The sequence below is a fragment of the Conger conger genome, chromosome 3 (assembly GCF_963514075.1).
Source record: "Conger conger chromosome 3, fConCon1.1, whole genome shotgun sequence".
Lineage (NCBI taxonomy): Eukaryota > Metazoa > Chordata > Actinopteri > Anguilliformes > Congridae > Conger > Conger conger.
In genome coordinates, this window is record NC_083762.1 from 70,395,959 (window position 1) to 70,403,423 (window position 7,465).

Consider the following 7,465-nt stretch of genomic DNA (forward strand, 5'->3'; position numbering starts at 1 on the left):
GTGAACTTAACCAGCGCTCTACAAAGGAGGACGGACGAGGAATAAACCAGAGCAGAACGGAGTGGACCTTGGCACCGGAATACCCCAAAGCAACCCCTCCTCAGTTTCACAGCACACTGACTCCAGTCTCTCTTCTTTGTGTGGAGCACTGCATTGTGGGATTCCCTTCTTGCTGGTAGCTTGCATTTTATACCCTTGGTGGGATTACAGGGAATGCAATTGCCCCCTCCACTTTCATGAATAGGAACTGAATGCCACTTGGCACGGCTGCCATATTTCATCCGGGCATTTTGGGGATCCCCCCTCTTGAAGCAAATGAAGAAAACTTCAGAGAGAAAACATACAATTGTAACCAAACGCACCCCTGGCTCCCACAGTGGCGAGCTGGGCTACTCTTTACAAAGCCCCGTCTAATTCTGCCATTTCACTACGGGAGTACCGCCACATTCGATGACCCATCAACCAAAATACGAAGACAAAAAAAAAATACACAAAGAAAAGGTGAAACATCAGACTGGCAAGCAGACATATACGTTTGAAACTATAAATTGAAAATATGTAAAACGCCTATAAAATAATTGAGAGTACAGTCAACACGCAGTGGCCCAGGACATCCATTGAGAAAACAGTCCCCATACCACTTCTTTGGCTCGTTGTTGTATCCATTCACTAGTGTCAATTTACAAGGAAGGAAAAGCCACACAACTTAATCGCTTGAAATTCACGAAACGCCTCGGCGGTACGGAGGGAAAGACGCGTTTTACTGGCTGGATTTATGTGGCGAATCGCGATGCAGGCCAGGAGAGAGGCAGCGCGTCCCAGCTCTGAATGACAGCAGCAAATCAGCCGCGGCACGTCTCCCCCGGCTGCAGCAGCACAGAGGCCAGCGGGGCCTGAGCCCAGGCCTCGGCATGCCTCCCTGACAGGTTTACAGCCCGGATCCTGACACACAAAGTTATTTAAAAGCATGCTGTCAGCCCACAGACGGGGGGGGGGGGGGGCGGGGGGTCTGGCCCTGCGAGGACCAGGCACAAACAAACAAACATGTTGGGGAGAAGACACAGACACGCAGATGGCACACGACACAATGGATGTTCTAATTTTAGGCCCTTTATCTGGCAGTTCTGCACCATTTTATAAAGTAAGCTGCTGAATCCTCCACAGGGTTTAAGCTCTGGTTTTCACTCAACAGAGGACTTGTAAGGGGCTTCTTGAAAAGCTGAGAGTGCTTGTGGGCAGACAACAGGAAAAAACATAATTTTATTTTGTGGGTACCAAAATTTGCCTTTTCTCCTCGCACCTCTCCTTTGATTGGTGTCGCTGACCTGTGTGACAGGTCTCCACAGATGTGTGCATTGTAAAAAAAATAATAATAATACAGGGGTTCACTGTAGCTAAGCAACAAGAAAATCAATTCTGCAAATATCCAACCACATAATGACCCATTATTGTGGTTGTCACGGGTTACAACTTATTAATTATTTTTAAATATGCATGGGCGGCAAATCTAATGTTGAAATTAAGTATGAGGTTACAGCTCAAATGCAACACAGAGGATAATTAATACAGGCCTATTCCCAGGACTGCTTCTGGCCCTGCAGAGCTTAGCCTACTTGAAAAGATTTTGGGGAGCAGTTGCACATCAATTCATTTTCCCGACCGATTGATCAGTCAGTCTTCTGTTAATCTTGCAACGGATCAGTACATACGACAGTAAAATGTCCTGCAGTTTCTTTGTGGACCATTTGGAAATTTCAGACAGTAACTGAATGCAATCCACGTTAATCTCAGAGAATAAAATCACTTAAAATTCAGAGAACCGTATTCACAGACATCCTGCCAAGATGACCCATAGTCAGAAATGAGGAAAATATTTCAATACAAGTCAGACGTCACATCTATAAATACTGCAATTTATTACATTGAAAGCCCTATAACAAAAGGCACTAAAATCAAATGCAGAAATCAAAATGAAATGCATTTGCATCGGAATTGGTTTGCAAATCCCTCTCAGAGAGAGAGAGAGAGAGACAGAGAGAGACAATAAATCAACTGCATCCAGTCCCTTCAGGTCTCACAGTGCAGTCCAGGCCTACGGCCCGATCTGAACACAAACAAATGAGCCTGTCCATCCCACTGGTACAGCTGCAAAGCCACTGAAAACCATTCAGGGGCCAGAAACCAATCAAAACCCAGTAAGTGGGAAGTGGACCAGCCTCACGACACAATCTAGACTACAGAGCGGTGAATGAGGGAACGGGCCGAGATGAAGGATGAACGGTCAACAAGCTTTTGACGGCTCAAGATGCTTTTCCGGACAAACGTATTTCGTGACGGAGCTCAACCACCACAAATCTGGGTAGTTTGCGCAGGGAACGGCGTGATTGAACGGGGGACCCCTGGAGAGACGTACGCCGCGACTCGAGGGTGGCAGACTCACAAGCCGCACTTCCCCCAATGCGGGAGAAGGTTTGACCCACGCCGTGACAGTTTCCCCACCCGTAAACCTCTGCGTGTTCCACCGTCTGGATAAAGCAAAAGGTGTATGAACTGTCCCGCACACGTTTTTTTTATTTTTCTTCGGCGAGAAAATGGTAACAGATAATATTAAAAGCAAGTCTTGTCCCTTCTACACGAGTAGATTAGGCAATCCATCCAACAGTGTGGGGAGAAGAAGCCCCCGGTACACCCACCCAGGCTTCCAACGAGGTCCCTGAGCAATGCATCACAGGAAAACAGGCGGCCAATAATCAAGTCTTTTGTGAGGAAAAAGGGGAAATGTCGGTCTAGCGAGACTTTATACCAGTTTCATGACAAAAGAGAGTGACGCAAAACAAACTTCATTAGCTAAGTGGCTGGTCGAGCGCAGTAATTTGTGTTGCTATACAGGAAGAAGAGACCATTGCAATATTTTTCTTAGCAGTAGGTACTAGCTTATGTATAGATTTACAGAAGCTTCACAATTTTTGGTTAAAGAGTGAATCAGTGAATATTCAGCAGACCGAATTCCTATGATACAAATTAATCAACATGGAACTGCTACTAGTACGAGTGCTGCTACCACAACCACAGCCACTACTACTGCTACAAGTAGTATGAATTCAAGTACAACTTTTACATTTGCATTACAGGAGGCTGTTTTTCCTCTTAATCTTTTTCATAATCATTGCAAGCAAAGGGATGTCTGAGTAAGATGTATTTTAATATAATTAAAGGATGATACATTTTCACAGAAAAGTAGGCTACTTTTTCTTTTTTCTAGATGTACTGAATGCAATTTAACTGGAGTGTGTTACATCATGTCATATTCTGCTAATGGGACAGAGTCATTCTCAAGAGGGAGATATTACGGCACACAACTGGCTTTCAGCCCTGTTCTGCAACTGTACCCTTTTCAGACCAAGGCATTAACAGAGATGTCTCCTGACATTATTATTTATGATAATAGCATGCATCCTATATTTATATATAGGTGGTTATAAAGCACCTCCTATAACCCTCTGAACTACCTCTGGGGTAATTGGTACTGATTGCACACCTCTGTCCAATACCATACTGAAGCCTGTAGCCATATATGAAAACATACACATCTGGAGATTTTTTAAACAAAAACTGAGCCAAGAATGGCGTGTTAAAAAGGGCCAGTTCTGGTCTGCATTGTACAGACTGGTAGCGTGTCACCTCACTGCCAGCCACCAGTAGACTCTGCTCAAAGCTCTACCACCACAGACAAGGCCTTATTCTCCTTCATACCATCACCACAAATTTTGGTTTCTCTCTTGTTCAACAATCGCTTTGATTATTGCTTAGCAAGGGTTCATCTGACAGTCAGTAATCATTAAAACAGAATACACCAGTTATGCCGTTTGTCCTTGGCCAATTCTTACGGAAAGATTTGTCGAGCTGAATTGCCACGTTTCCAATGGACATGCAAATGTCTTCCCGTAATTATTTTATTTCAATATCTCCATTTCATGGATTAGCCTTTAAGCTGTATGGTCAGTGTATTACCTTCTTGGGAAGATATAAAAACAATACCGGGGACTGTAAATGGGGAGAAAAATAAAAAAATAAAAAATAAAAAATATCCATGATGCGACATGAACCATTCTCTGAAAACGCATTACGCTGTAGTCACACGAAAAAGCAATCCCTGGCGAGGACGTCAAATTTGTCACATCAGTATGGGGCAGGTCTGTGACACCAAACCGAAATTTCCCCTGAAGATTTGTTTCTCGGTCAGACAGCAGAAAGCCTCTGTGTCAATCAATAGTGCCACAGTTGACAGAATGCAGGCGGAAGGAAGCTGACAGATGAACTGCCACCATCAGCTGTTCATTCTGAGACCTGGGTAAGGCTGTCACCAAAAAAACCAATCCGGGAGAGCCAGCCCTGCACAGCCGCACCACAGATCCCAGCCGTTACACAGTGGTCTGTAGGCTTGTACCAGTGCAATACATTCTGGGCCAAATCTTTTATTTGAATCTTTCAGCTTGTTATTGCTGATTTAGAGCTTTATTTACATTACCCAAGGTCTTTCAAAAGGTAAGAGGCATATAGTTTTCACTTTATTTAACATGAGTCTCCAGCTAGAATGATGTCTTGTAGCATCAAGATCGCCCAGATTTTACAGTAACAAAATAATTAAACGGGGGATTTAGATTTATCACCTACCACACAAAATAACTTAAAGGGCAAGTTAGCTGACATAAGATTGCTGGTTTGCCAATGAATATAAAGGTTTATGCAATGAACACTACATTTATTTAGCTAACGCTTTTATCAAAAGAGACACTATAAGTGCATACCAAAGATCACCAACAATTACAGAACGCAGGTTAGATAAGGTGCAATTTGCAAGTCTCAGTTGTCCACAGTCATGAACATAAGGTCCAGTTCACATGGTAAATATGTGCCAAGTAAATAAGTACGGCATGTAAAACTAGAAGCTAGGCATGATACAATGGATATTTTAAACTACAGCACCGAGATGGACACAGATGCAACATGACGGTGGTAGTTCAGATCAGGCCAGCAACTAAACCCATTGTCAGAAATGACAGACAGACAAATGCTTTACTTGCAGACGCAGATTCATCAGATATTTATCATTCATATTGCCAGCTCGCACACAGTGCTAGGCAAATTACCAGCTGCTTGCGTGATGTTGTCAGAAACACCCTGATAGGGTGGAGGTTGGAATCTAGAGCTTGATAGTATAGCCTATTCTGATATTCTAACGTGGAGGATAGACCGATGAGCAGATCCAATACATTCAATAGCTGAAGTGCAAAATTTGCATGTTTCTTAGCTAGGAAGCGTCATTTGTTTTCAGTGGCCAAAATCAATTATCAGCAGAGAGGTCACAGTACCCAAGGATATTCAATTCTCTGGAACATCATTTAAATGAAATCCGTCAGTCTGCATCATTTAGTCATCCAGTCCATTATACATTTTTGGTGTCCCTGTATTCTAGTGTGGCTCGGGACATAAACCCAAATGGCAGTTATGCTTGGATACCTCATACATGAGTGACAGGTGCCTCTGTGGGTGAAACAACTTCAGGTAAGTTGCATCTTAAAATAATTTCAAAGCAGCCTGTTAGGGATAGGAAAACAATTCAAAGGTATTCCTCCCTGGTTAGTAACTCCATTAATATGTGGTAGGGCTGTCTTTTTGGCTATGGAAATTTTGTGAACGGAGAGCAACTAACACCAAAGATCGTGAGAGATAGGGCGGAAGCCTTGACTGAACATTACGCCTGGTCTGTACAGCCGAGCAGACGAAAGATCGCAAGATTATACTTATGCTGAACCTGAACACAGAGACGACGTCAGACTGAGACTACAGGTCAAGGCAAAAACCACACAACCATGCACCAAAGGGAGGGGAGCCGTAAGTCATGAATACTATGCAGCATATATATTGCTTTGGTTTAATTATACCACCACCCATTTGTAAAGGGCATACAGAGCTGGAGATGTGGCAAGGATACATCCGTCCTGAATGCATTAACAAAAGAAAGAAACATGTATTGTCAAAATCTATATGACGGAATTAGGTTGTGCTCATTGAGAAATGTACATTTACACAATCAGCGATTTTGAGCATCAAATAATAACTGAATGGAAAGTAAAATGCAAGACCAATTTCAAAAGTAAGTGAAAACCCCGAAAAACGAGCATACAAAAAATGCAAGCCGCCTACGCCAGGAAGCCGTTCATGTCCACGATCATTTGATTATATAAATAGACGATTATCTCATTATGCAAATTAAAACAAATCAGTGGTAGCGTCGCAGAAATGATATGTGTTTTATCGGCACACCTGTCACTCCCACACTATCTGCATTGGGAGTGGGTGCACAATACTAGGCAGATAGCAACAGAGGAAGTATGGCAAGGATTTCAACGGACTACCGTAGAGATCTTCCTACTGCCCACAGATCGAAAACACGGGGAAGCCCTAATCACACGGGCATCTTTTAATGTTCTGGTAGAAAGACCGCGATGAAAAAAAACATTATGTCGGTGTCGGCCTTTAGCTTACTATTTATTATTCTTACTGTGGCATTTGAGCCAAATCACAAAATCGCCACAAAATAGACTGCTATCGTGGTGCTTAATGCTCGTGTTATCAGGCACAAATAATTGTATTACGCCATGATAATGTCCATACCAAAACTACATTTATGAGTGTAAAATAAGGGTTACATCGTTCTCAGTGGGTCAAATTAAATTCAGAACCTTGAATTGGTGCAGTTCATTAATCAATTAATCAGTTCGAATCAATTCAATGCTTCAATCCATCGAACACTCATTCAGCCGTGAATGAAACGAGCTCAGCTGGCGCAACGCGCTGCAACTTCCTAAAAAAGTTAACCTTACACAAACATAACCCATAGATTCCAACGGCGGTTCAAGACTCCCCGAATTACAAGATCGTTTCCTTCAAGTGTTAGACTTAAAAATATATTTCCTAGACTGACCTTTTACCTTTCTGACACATTTCAATAAAACTACATGCGACAGCTTGCCAGAACAGCATGTCAAATGGTATCAACTTCGCCGGGGGGAACCGTTTTGTTGAAACGACAACATATAGCCAGCTAGGTAGGTAGAGTATACATTTCTTACGCTGTTCTCTTAGTTCAATCTTCGTGTATGTTGTGTGTATACGTCTTTCACTGTATTCTGGGCTGCACAAATATCACTTTAAATGCGAGATTCCTACCTGCCACTGTCGGAGTTGCTGTTGTTTTCCTCCCTTAAGTCTCCACTATTCCTGTCTGAAACCGCAGTTAAGGCCCGCCTTCGACACCCGTTTATATTGGTTGCATGGAAAAGGAATCTCCGGCAATAGCGCTGGGCAATGGTGAAATCCAATGACAATCAACAGACATCCAGGATTTCCGTTCCAGATCGACACTGAATGCGCATGTTTGGAATATGAGCGCTACTGTTGC

The 7,465-nt window shown here is 43.0% G+C and overlaps 1 protein-coding gene across 4 annotated transcripts in view; it reads right to left on the reverse strand.

Moving 5' to 3' along the window:
* The window catches only part of LOC133124200 (kelch-like protein 13), an 80,339-nt gene extending 72,874 nt beyond the window's left edge, over positions 1-7,465 (reverse strand). For 2 of the 4 annotated variants that reach the window (XM_061235182.1, XM_061235180.1), the window contains exon 1: positions 7,137-7,228. The gene's annotated coding sequence lies outside the window, so the exon portion shown is untranslated. The other 2 variants (XM_061235179.1, XM_061235181.1) reach the window with 2 other exon arrangements.